General features: G+C 45.9%; 1 long non-coding RNA gene and 1 pseudogene across 1 annotated transcript; one reads left to right on the top strand and one right to left on the bottom strand.

The window, feature by feature from the left end:
• Positions 1-1,157: 1,157 nt before the first annotated feature.
• LOC125756810 (uncharacterized) lies at positions 1,158-3,332 on the top strand (annotated as a pseudogene).
• Positions 3,333-9,797: 6,465 nt separating this feature from the next.
• LOC119378503 (uncharacterized) lies at positions 9,798-12,081 on the bottom strand. The gene is made up of 2 exons (XR_005181010.2): positions 11,869-12,081; positions 9,798-9,853 (listed from the first exon to the last, which is right to left on the bottom strand). It is a non-coding gene; the product is annotated as an uncharacterized LOC119378503 (long non-coding RNA).
• Between the last annotated feature and the right edge of the window lie 117 nt (positions 12,082-12,198).

The raw sequence follows: 12,198 nt of genomic DNA, 5'->3' as shown, positions 1-12,198 counted from the left end.
GAAATGCCGCTTTTGGAGCTTTCGCTGTGACTGTACTGCGCTTTCCGCGCAGGCCTGGCGTTTTTCTTAAAGGGACACTAAAGGCAAATAACAATTTATGTCAGAGTGAAAGCTCAATGTATGACATCTAAAACGGCAATATTATCAACAGCAGTGCCCTACTTACCGAAAAATTAAGCTAAATGTATCACACGATGAGCGCCACGAGCGGGACATTTTGGAAATGATCCCGATGACGTGAAAGAGTCCGACTACAATTAATCACTCGAAATCAAACTAGCTGCAATAAAAAAAGAACCTTCCGTGCATCAAGAGACGTAATAAAATGCTGCTTGTTCGTTTCAGTTTGATTCATTGAAAAAAGAACCTCTTTGGCGTTGCCATGGGCAATGGCGCGCGTGGTTCAAAGGTTCCATTTTCGCCGAACTGCTATTCGCACGGCGCTCTGCTTCGCTCACGCGATCGCGTCTCAGTGGTAGTTTCGGTATCGCGTGTGTTTTGCGCGATTGTGAAAGTCGCTCTGACAGAAAGTTCGACAAAATGCCGCATGCATGTAATGTTGCCGGATGCCCCAATGGCGCACGCCGCCAGTGCACGCCGCCGCGAAGTGAAGGCGGGCAACATTGGGCACGGCAACAGTGACGTGAGAAAGACCGCTTTTTGGCGGTTGATTTCAAGTGCGCTCACGCGATTCGGACCATTAGAACGTGATTTTAATTCGAAATAAGCACTTCCTTGGCACAAAAGTAGCACGTACTACGAGGTTTCTGGACCGCAATTTGAACAATAAACGTCGACTTAATATTTGCCTTTAGTGTCCCTCTAAACATCCAGAAGTGCACCTGCAATATAAGCAGAACGATGCTTGGCATCTTGAAGTCTCTTGAACACTTTCGTCACTACTGCCAGATGAAATCCAAGGTTCGACGAAAACCCGTCTGGCCGGGAAAATTCTTGGCAAAAAATAGCAAGCGCCGACCAATCGCTCAAACAAAAAACAAAAAAGCTTTTTTTTTTTTTGTGGGGCCGAAACGTCAATTTAGTTTTTTGTGTTAACGATTGGGGCGCTTGCTACTTTCCGCCATGTTTTGATAGATGTTGAAAAAAAAGCTATCAAGACTGAAGAGTGCGCTCAGTAGTTTGGTCGATCGCCAAATATGAAGGCGAGTTGCTGAATATGTGCTCGTCGTGTCCACTCTTGTTTTGTCTGTCCTTGTTTTTTGGCGCTTTGAAGTTGTTCCATGATGAACATGTACAGAGGTAGGTTTCCAGTTTCTCAATCTTCTTCATGAACTGTGCGCCCGAGAATCATAAGCCCTAAAATGTGAGCTCAAGTGTTGAGATAGTGGCTCATTAACAGAAGTTCAGCATTGGTTTGTATGAAGCAAATAATCCAATGGGTACGTTTGCCTGCTGTAGCTTATTTTTTTGTCACATGCAGTTTGATATTTGGCATAGGTTACGATGAGGTGAAGTGCAAAGGAAGTTCGTCAAAGACATCTAACAGGCAATGCATCGTTTTCAACTGAATATTTCATTACTTGCTCATGCTAGGAATTGTTAATCTTTTGTTAATGACCAAGGTAAACAATTTGAAACTGTATCCACATCAGCAAAATTTACTGTTGCCACATTTCTCTTGCAGTATGGATTGCTCTGCACATACCATGCTAGTCAGGTGACGTCTGTGACACACGGGCATGTTTGAAAGGCCATTGAGTCAATGGCCATCGAAACGCTACAATCCATCGAACTCGATGGAGTTCTCGCGTTGCCACACGACGGTTTTTAACGGCCGTTGAGTGATTCAGGTGTTTGTCGCAAAAATTTTGTGGCGCTGCTAATCTTATTTACGTTTTCGTGTCGTCGTAAGTGAACTGAAATAAATCCACTTAAAAGCACACATTTGTGCTTGTTTTGTTCTAAAAGATAAAAAAAATTTATACATAATTATAAGTGCATTATTAGTTATAAGCAGAGTTGGTTAGCAAAACTGTGGCTAGGTTACAACCGCTTTACCCGTCCGGCTGCTTTTCCGGGTTTGCCACGTAGTTTTGCCGTTTTGCGGTTGCGTGTACTCATTTCGTTTCATTACGTGCTTGTTCCGCTGTCATGAGTGACCGCGAAACAGAGGCAAAGCCGCTATGGTGTTCTATGCGGCTGCGGTCATGCAGCTTGATGCTGGGATCTAAGCGGCGAAAGAGGAAGCCGACGCCATCGAGGATGAGCTGCTGCTGTTATCGCGAGCATGCGCAATTCCTACATTCCAAATGACACATATACTTTCGTAGATAAGTTATAATGCCCATGCACACTACTTTTAATGCATACTCGTTAAATGTTTCCTTTTCTAATCATAAGTACGAGAACACTGGTAACGAGAGGGCGCGGTGACGCTGTTTCCGCCTTCCGCCGCTCGATGGCGGAGTCTTGGTGTATGGATAAGCAACGGGGCTGAGTATCTAAGGGAGCACGAAAGGTACGTGGCGACTAAAGGTAACAGGAATGCAGCTGTAATGAAAAATAGGTATGATGTTGTGAGAGGGATCTGGAAAGGGGTCACGGTTCCTGGTCTGACGTTCGGTAATGCGGTCTTATGTATGAGATCAGAGGTTCAAGCAAGATTAGAAGTTAAGCAACGCGGCATAGGTAGGCTGGCTTTGGGAGCACACGGGAATACACCAAATCAGGGGGTACAAGGTGACATGGGATGGGCATCATTTGAGGGCAGGGAGGCTAGCAGCAAGATAAAATTTGAGGAGCGATTGAGAGAAATGGGGGAGGAGCATTGGGCTAGGAAAGTTTTCAGCTACTTGTACATGAGGAATGTCGATACAAAATGGAGGAAGCGGACCAGAAAATTGACAAGTAAATACTTATAAAACGGCAGGAGACCAAACCAAAGGGAACTATCCGTTAAGAAGAAGGTGAAAGAAACTGAGAGGGACATGTGGAAAATAGGGATGAGTACGAAATCAGCACTGGAGACCTACCGAACTTTCAAGCAGGAAATTGCGAAGGAAAAGATCTACGATAATTCTCGGGGTAGTTCTCTGCTGTTTGAGGCCAGGACGGGAGTATTGCGGACCAAGACGTACCGAGCCAAATACGAAGGAATAGACACGTTATGTAGTGCGTGTGGAGAGGAGGAGGAAACGGCTGAACACTTGATACTGATCTGTAAAGGGCTTCACCCTATAGTTCAAGAAAATGATGCAGAATAGTTCAAAGCATTGGGGTTTAGGGACAGTAAAGGTAAATTAGACTTTAAGCGGGTAGAAATAACCAGGAGGAGGTTATCTGATTGGTGGCTACAATCAAGGCGCGAGTGAAAATTCCTTCACCTACGGAGGAAGTGCTAGTACATACATAGTTCTAGTATTTAACTGTATTACGGCTAGGTGGCGTGAGCCGCCGCCCGATCTAAAGGTTACAACCTTATCCATCCAACCTTCGACTCGATGGGCCACTGACTCAAGAGCCTTCGGAACTGCCCGTGTGGCAGCGCGTGCATCCCCGTTGAGTCAATGGACCATCGGTTCAATGGCCTTCGAAACGCCCGTGTGACACGGATATAAGTCATCGAAGTAGCAGCAGGCTATAGCCTTCTTGCACCTAAACATGGGCTTCACGCTCGTTCAGAGAAATTTAACCTGCGCAGGTGTGCAACAGCCGAAATAGGATCTGGATCAAATTTTGTAGCAGCAATATGTTACTTTTGGAGCACGAAAATCCAAATATGGAGCAGGTACGGGAAAAAAAACTGCACTTTTTAGCAAGAAATCCCGAATTTGGAGCAGCATAACATAGACCTGGCGTGAGGACCTGGCGACCTCGAAATTCGGGAGATTCGTAAACGGGAGTGACTGGGGGTGGCGAAAAGAGGCACACGTTTTTGTTGATTGCTTGTGAGAACCGCAGAAACGTCATATGCAGCTCCTCTCAATGATTGCCAGTGACGTCAGAGATCATACTAGTACTAGTAATTATGCGGCACGTGCACGAATGAGTAATTAAGGAACAAAATGTGCTGTGTCCCGTGACGGCTAGTACTAATAGCCCCTTCTAAATCTTAGTACACTTTTGTGCACGGCAACGGCGTACTGCGGCGAAATTGTCTTAAAAAGCGTTTTGCACGTGATAGAAGGAAATTTTAAAACCATTGTCTTTTTTTCTTTTCTTTCGTGGTGAAGTTAGGGTTGTGTACGGCGAGATATCAGCACAATCGGGAGATTTGCCCAAAATTCGTGAGCCTTTGGCACAAATCAGGAGAGTTGTCAGGCAGGGTCAATCTTTCCCCGAATACAGCAGCGGGGTGTTAACAAATTTTAAGCGGAGCTTCCACTTTGATTTCACAATGTCCATGTAGATCAGCATTGCAACCAGCAGAAAAAAAGTTTTCGGGTGCCCCAACATAAGGCACACCTAGGCCTTTTCTGCGCGTCTGGACCGGATTGGATGATGATGCCCAAACTACAGGTGGCCAACGCAGCCTCCACTTCTTTCTAAAATTAGCGCAACCGAGAAAATTTTGAGGCTGGTTGGGCATTTTGGCACAACGCGGCGCAATGTCAACAAATTTCACTGTCTTGGCTCAGCTTGGTGCAACAATAAGGAATTGTATCAAATTGGCGCAATTGGTGCAGCTGTTGCACCCCTGCCAGTGCCCCATTTGTCTGCTTTCTGTGCTGGTGTAGAAAGTGTTTTCTGTAATAAAGGTGAACTTTTTCTCTCCCTGTTGCATCCGTTTGCATGTGTGACCGCCAGCTCTGTGCAATGACAAAAGGCAGCAGTCGTATCAGCTGGAGAGTATCAAGCGTTATCTTTTTTGCAGTTGGCCAGTCAGAGATGCAAAAGCACAGATGATTCTGTGCGGCTTACTGGAACAATGCCTGTTTTCGTATTAAGGCGAATGAAAAAAATTAAGGCTGATATAAGGTGCGACTCAAACCGTTTGCTACTCCAACCGAAATCTGCAAGACAGAGACTCGTGGTTGCACACTATACTACCAGGATAAAACACCGCAGTGCTTGAACAAATGTAGTCAAATTCCTGTGCACATGTTGGCAACATTCACACATAGTAGATATTTGCCCGATTGATGAAAATATGAGGCTCAATGTCTCCTTAATATTCTGACGTTTATTGCCAACATTGTTCCAACGTGATTCAAGGAAAACATGAACAGCATTCAGCCAATGTTAGAAGATAACATGGCAGCAATATAACAGCAGCATAGTGTGCTACAGGGCTGGGCAAAGATACTTTGAAATTGTATCGCGATACAACACAAGATACTCAGGCAAGAAATATTTGAGATACAGATACAAGATACCACAATGCCGATTGTATTCGATACGGTACATCTCAATTGTTTCTTAAGATACTTCGATACATTCCGAAATTCGTTATTATATATCTGTATATACGGTAATGTAGCACTAAACGCCGTTGCACAAAAATGTTCGCTTGAAAAGTTTATTAACTGCAACCAATTTTGTCTCAGTTAAATGAAATGTCTCTTAGTACCTCGAAAGTTTTGTATTTCTTGCTGAAAGTATATTACTTTTGTTCCGAAACAACTTATTGCGGTTGCCTTATACTGCTTAACATGACAGCTCTTTATACACTTCGCTGATAACGGTTTTTGCTTGCCACTTTTTTAATTGGGTAGAGTCGATGCTCTGCTTGCCGACCAGCTAGCGGGCTGCCATCTAATCACAAGAACTTCAATAAGAAGCCTCCGCACAATGGTGTAAATATCGTTGTGGTGCAAATAACGTTAAGTTCGACCTTGCCCGTAAACGTATCACTGTTTTCGCAATACCCGAACACGGGACAGTTGCACATCAGCGAGAAGCTGGTAGCGACATTCTTTGCGACGCCTCTTGTTTACGTGCAGGCTATAAAACTGCAATTACTTTTGTATTCTACTTATCTGCTGGCGGAAATAGTTGGTTGGCGACGTACTAAGTAAACCGCGATCTTCTAACATTTTTTTCTTTTATGAGAGAACATCTGCAGTTCAGAAAACATGTCAGACGTGTTCTATAGTTGCACAAAGTGCCGCAAGACAGCGCCGCTATTCACTCTATATTGCCACTGAAGCTCGAATTACCTGGTGATTAGTAACACTAAAAATATTTAGAGCAGACTAAAAAAGAAAAACAAATATAACTAAGTAAAATACAAAAGCGGTTCTGTATCAAACACAGCGAGTAAGTATAGGAACACGATACAGGCGGCACCCCCAAGAGCTAATAATAATTGATGAGTTCAACGTCCCACAGAACCATGATATAATGATAGACGCCATATTGGAGGGCTCCGGTAACTTGGACCATGTGGTGTTATAAAACTTAAATATAAGCACAGGGGCATCGAATTCCGGCCACCGCGACCTACGGGTTAGCAGCCAAGCACCATAACCACTAGACCACCGCAGCGAGTAACCCCTAATAGCCATGTCAATTAGGCATTTAAGCTAAGGCTGCAGAAAATTCAGTGCCTACGTAAAATAGCGTAAACCGACTCGTTGAGATGCTCATTAGAAAAACGGAGCATTTCGTATAACAATGTTTCTCCAATCCCTTTGCTAACAACTTTGAGACAGCTCCTAATAATTTACGTTATTATAATGAAAACTCAATTTCGCTATTTTACTAAGCAGTAAGCACAACGTTTGTTACTGCATGCATGTAAGTCAAACTTGCATCGACGAGGTCCTTCAAATCACCGATGTGTGAAATCCACGCGATGTAAGGCAACCCCTTTTCTTGCATTCTTCAGACTTTGTAACGAAGCACAACACAAGAGAAACTTCGATGACGACACTACAGTAGCATCAGAATTTGTGCAAAATACACCGCATGCATTGGAGTACGTGGCACAGGATAGTGGCCAAGAGCCAAGTGCAGCGCTGACACAACTAAAAAGAAAGAAAAAAGAAACCGTGAGAACAAAATGTCATCTGGGCGTAGACGTTCGCGCGTTTGTCTGTCGAGATGACGCGAGTGCTACCACGTGACTCTGCTCCCTCAATAGGGACGCTCAGACCTCATAACCTGCCTTCGCTGGCAAACTCTGGCGGAAAGCTAAAATAATGTCATTGTCTCTAGTTTTAATCTGGTGTCTTAGTAGCAACAGTATCAGACTGAGAAGTGGAGTTCACTCAGCGTTTATTGTTTCGCACGGTGGTGTTGCGATACACAATACATTCTTCAATGTATCGGAAATACAGATACTGATACACGTCTTGCGAGACGTATGGCGATACAGATACAAGATACCCAAAGTGTATCTAAGATAGTATCGAAGATACATGTATCTTCTATACTGCCCAGCACTGCTACTAGGGTACTTGGTTGCGCATAGTCAACACTTGCAGCGCACTGCTCAAACACAAATAAGAAACAAGTGTGACAGTTGTTAGAACGCACTCGTCCTGTGTATACCTGCGCATTCTTCGTGTATGAGCAGCGTGCTGCAAGTGTTGAGCTGTGACAGTTGTTAGTTTGCACTCATCCTGAGTGTGTGCTTTGTGCTTGACCAAAGCGCTGCAAGTTTTGAGCTGCTTGCCATTCTTCGTGTGACATTCCAATTTGTTACTATCACATTCGTTACTTCGCCCTTGTGGTGAAACTGACTTTTATTATGGAGAGCAAAGTCCCGATAAACCGACACCCCCTTTATGCACCATCGATCCTCTCACTGATCTACTTCTCGCAAACAGATGGGTTCTGATGCGCTTTGTCGAGCCTCTTGGTGTGGCTCTCATCGGTTCGCTCTTTCCACTGAGCCTCACCCTACCTTTCTTGGCGCACCTCTCTTTGGGTACCCCTTTCCACCGAGTCTCACCCTCGCCCCTATTGGCACGGCGCAGCCCTCCCCTTTCCTACCGAGCCTCACTCTCGCCAAAGCGTTGCTCCGGTGCTGGCGAAGGGTTGACTAAGATGAGCTTTGCTGTTAAAAATTATGTTTCAATGTGGCTTAAAAAAATGGGGATCTTCGATTTTCGGACTTCTGGCAGTTCGCTGACAGCCAGAGCCAGAGGGTCAGCCAGCTAGTTCCGGTCGGGACAGGAAACAGCGTCTTGGTCACGTGTGTGGGAAGCCCAAGACAACCCGAAGCTGTCCGAAGATTGCAAAATCGAACGCTGGGACAGCCAGCGTAAACGTAAACAAACGCTACCGCCGTGGCAGCAAACAAAACTTTGTGCCGCGTGCGCGTTGGTTTTTTTCTGGATGGCCCGCTTGAAAATATGTGGCCAGGTTTGCTGAAGAGCTGAAGAGATATTCTCGAGCATACGCATTTGGGATACGATTACGTACGTTCGCAAGATCATGCGCAACTCGCCCCGTCCGCGCACAAAACAGCCAGCTGGCGCACGGCGCCACGAAAGCGATGTAAGGTGAGCTGCCGCACCGCTAACAGCTTAACCAGCTCACGTCTGCTTAGTAAATGTAACAGTCGCTGCACAGCACGACGCGAAAATCTCGCGAAAGTGATTGTGTCCCCAAAAGAGCTCGATGATCTGTCGCGTACTACGTCACACACACGCCTTGACCAGCTTGCGTTTGGTCATAACTTGAGACATGCAGCGGTATTGGTACCACGATCGAGTGCGCGTTATATCTAAAATAAACTTCCGTGTGACGCGTCTTCGACTCGGTTTGGCTGATGTTGCCCGAGCCTCTTTTCCAGTCCTAAGTGGCACTCTAAAAATATCATGTAGCTTAGCTTTAATTTGAGCTACTAGGTGATAACCGCGTACATAGCGCATGACATTATTACTAAGAGGTGCAAAAAGACAAAGCCGATGATGAAATAGGCAACAAAAGGATGTATACATTTCTGAATTCATCTCCGTTTTTTCACATCGACGCGTCGTAGCATAACATAATACCGTACCTCATATACTGGCTCGTAGATCGAAGTACGCTTGCACGCCGTTCGCGACCAATGAGCATCACACAAAAAACATTGTCGCGATCGCTTTTATTCAATCAGTGCATTTTATCGACATCGAAGACCTAGTTGAAATAGTTATGTTCTGACGAGGTTCACGCACGCAAACATACGACGGAGCGAAATAGCTAGTTCGATCACAATCGTCTCAGCTAAATGCACATAGAGCACACACGACACCCACAAACGAATACTACTACGAAAAAATAAACTCGAAAGGGGTCTCCATACGTGTGTACGAACGTGTGCATAACGTTTGGGACATGTAAACGACGCAGTTAGAACGCGACAGTTCGCTGCGTTGTTCACGGAAGGAAACTTCACAGGACACATAAGAAAAGCAATAAACATTAGCTCCAAATGCTCGCTGCCACTTGTAATCGCGCCATCTCGCACGGCGGAACGGCGCAAGCGCCCGCATTGCAATCCGTCGAGTCCTCACAAAGATGGCGGCGAGCGCGTATCGTCTCTTTTCGGCGTCTGCTAGCCTGAAACCTTCCAGAGGGCTTCCACGACTAAATTGTGCTGGAAGCTTCTGGCGACTCTCGGGCTCCCCGCGGGTCGCCAGAACCGTCCAACCCGAGAAAAACGAACGCCAACCGGAAGTGCGCCGCGGGGGGGTGGGGGTGGGGGGGTGGAGGGGTCGGAGCAGCCCGAGAAAAACGAATGCGCTCTGGCAGCCCGCGGTTAGCCAGAAGTGGAAAATCGAAGAGAAGAGCCCCAATGCGTCCTTCTGACTTGTTGAAGCAACGTGGGAGAAGTTCTGTGAGCTGTGCAGCTCACAGGCAGTGACCACAACATAAACAAATGGACCAAGAAGGTATGTAATGTACATCATGATGAGGGACAGTCAGGCCGGGGGTTTCCTTCACTCGCTTGTTGCACCTGCAAGAAAAGAGCAAACACAAAGATGATCACGGGGCGTGTTTTATTCTGCACTAGATAAAGACGGTCGAAATAAAACAAGATATCAACTATTCAAGGGTTATTAAAGAAGCGAATGATCGTCGCGACTTCGAGTTTTGCAAGTAGTTGTGAGAAAAATACAGCTGGGCAACTTATCGATAATTAATGACTTGGGGATGATTCTGTCGTGCTTACACATTAGAGCCAAGAACACAAGACTGCCAAGAATGCAGGCATCAACGCTGAGAAAGCCACAGAAATAGCACACGACAATAAGGAAGCTGATGAGATGAGGAATAAGGGATGTAAAGAAGGCGGCGATGACAAGTATAACAGCCTCGCGAAATACCAACAGTGGCACAAACACAGGAGAGCCTTCGTCTGTTGCGAAATAGAGTGGAGTGCGCGGCCGGCGACCACGACTTCATAACTTGCCTGAACAAACTGGAGCAGGCACTCCTCGTGCCCAGCCGAAGCACCCGACAAAGCCAGCTGAATGACTTTTTTGTGCGTGAATAAAAGTTTGTTTCACTGAATACCACAGCGAAGTTGTCATGGCTAATTTAGCTGTACTTGCTGAGCTTTTATGGGGCAGTCGCGTATATCGAATTACCGCTTATATCAAATTTTTTTGCCGTCCCGTTGACTTCGTTATAACGAGGGTTTACTGTATCTAGTGCTTGTATGTTATCCTTTGGCTGATTGTCTGGTAATGCTTGTGTGCTTGTGTGGGGCCAGCACAACACACTAGCTGGGGAACGAGGCGCCAAAGGGAAGGGCACTCTCGATCCTCACAGCTGGAGGGTGTGTTAGGAGCCAAGTTATAATTGGCAATGTATGGTAAGTAAACATGAATTACCAACATGTCCAAGCATGTGCTCCTTCAAAGGAAATGTGGCCCCACCATCTATGGCAAGTTTATTTCTAAGGGGCACCGTGTTGTCACGGGAATGAAGCATGTTTTGGCCGGAGCAAAGCTGGGCCTAAAACGTGCACAGGGCTACACAAATAAAGCTTCTCTAGAACAAAACTTTCACAAAGGGATCTCATTCACCTACATGACATTTTACAAAAAAATTTTTCTCATTTGCAGGCCATAAACGAACAGTGAAAGAAACAAATGTAACAAACTGTAGCAGAGAGAACGCTGACGTTGTCAGTCTGCCAACTTTAGCAGCCAATTGCTACCTTGTACATTTCACAGAATGGTGCATTGAAGCAGACTTTCTCGAAGTAGTAAACCTTGTTTCTGTGTAATGCCATGAAATATAACTCAATTATGATCTTTGAGGGCCCTTCGTGAATCCGACATATTCTAGCCATGCCTGCAACAGTTTTGCAGCGCCAGTTTTCACACTAGGTAATTAATTTTAGGAAACTCTGTGGGTGCAGAGGCATAAGCCTAGCCCCAATATGGTTGTTGACTTCTGGATCCTCCCAGGCCACTATGACAAGCCCAAAAAGCAAGGAATGGAGCACGAAACCAGTATCAATGGCCATACCAGTGCAGATGCAGCAGAAGGAGCCGATAATTCAGAGAAGTGCCTGAACATGGACAAAGGATGTCTGGAGTCACAACCCGTCGGCAAATCAGGAAAATCCCGAAAGCAAAAATGAAAATCCAAACAACCAGTCAGCGAGTGACCAACTGACAAAAAAGGGAGATAAGGCAGAACAGGCCTCAGAAGATGTCCTTGAAGATGGTACCCCTCTACAGCTAGTCACGTTAGCAACAAAAACAGCACATTAGGTGCCGATGCAAGACACGTGCAGTAAGTAATACGAAAGTGTGTTGCATGTCGCCTTGGCTCCAAAAGTTTCCCCCCTTTGATTGCCACCAACTGATGGAAAAGACGCTGCTCTGTTACGACGGCCACTCTCAGTCATGCGGTTCCCGATCTGAAGAATAGACAACAGTGTGTTTTGAGCATCAGCATGACCTTCATTTGTGGATAGAAGTGCTTTGTTGAATTGAGGTTAATGATGATGCTTACCTGGACAATGAGTGATGACGAGGGCTGGACTGCCCTGAGCCCTGCCGGCCCAATGAGGCGTGCCAGCAAAGGTCGGGCACCACGTGGAGGCACGGGGATCACCTTGATGCCCTTCAGTGGCTGGCCACCAACCACCATGGCTGCAGGGGGCCCCGTGGCACCCATCATGTATGCTGGGCTCGACTTGAGGGGCCCACTGCTCTGGTTGGCTGCACACCAAAGGGGTTATGCACTTGTCTCGAGCATAATGAAAGTACGCATTCTCAAAAGTATGCAAGAAGAAAAATCAGATCACATGTTGGTTGTAATCTACATAAATGTATTCAGTAC

This window comes from Rhipicephalus sanguineus, unplaced genomic scaffold (assembly GCF_013339695.2).
Source record: "Rhipicephalus sanguineus isolate Rsan-2018 unplaced genomic scaffold, BIME_Rsan_1.4 Seq849, whole genome shotgun sequence".
Lineage (NCBI taxonomy): Eukaryota > Metazoa > Arthropoda > Arachnida > Ixodida > Ixodidae > Rhipicephalus > Rhipicephalus sanguineus.
Note: the sequence above shows the minus strand (reverse complement) of the source record. Positions and strands in the feature narration are given on the sequence as shown.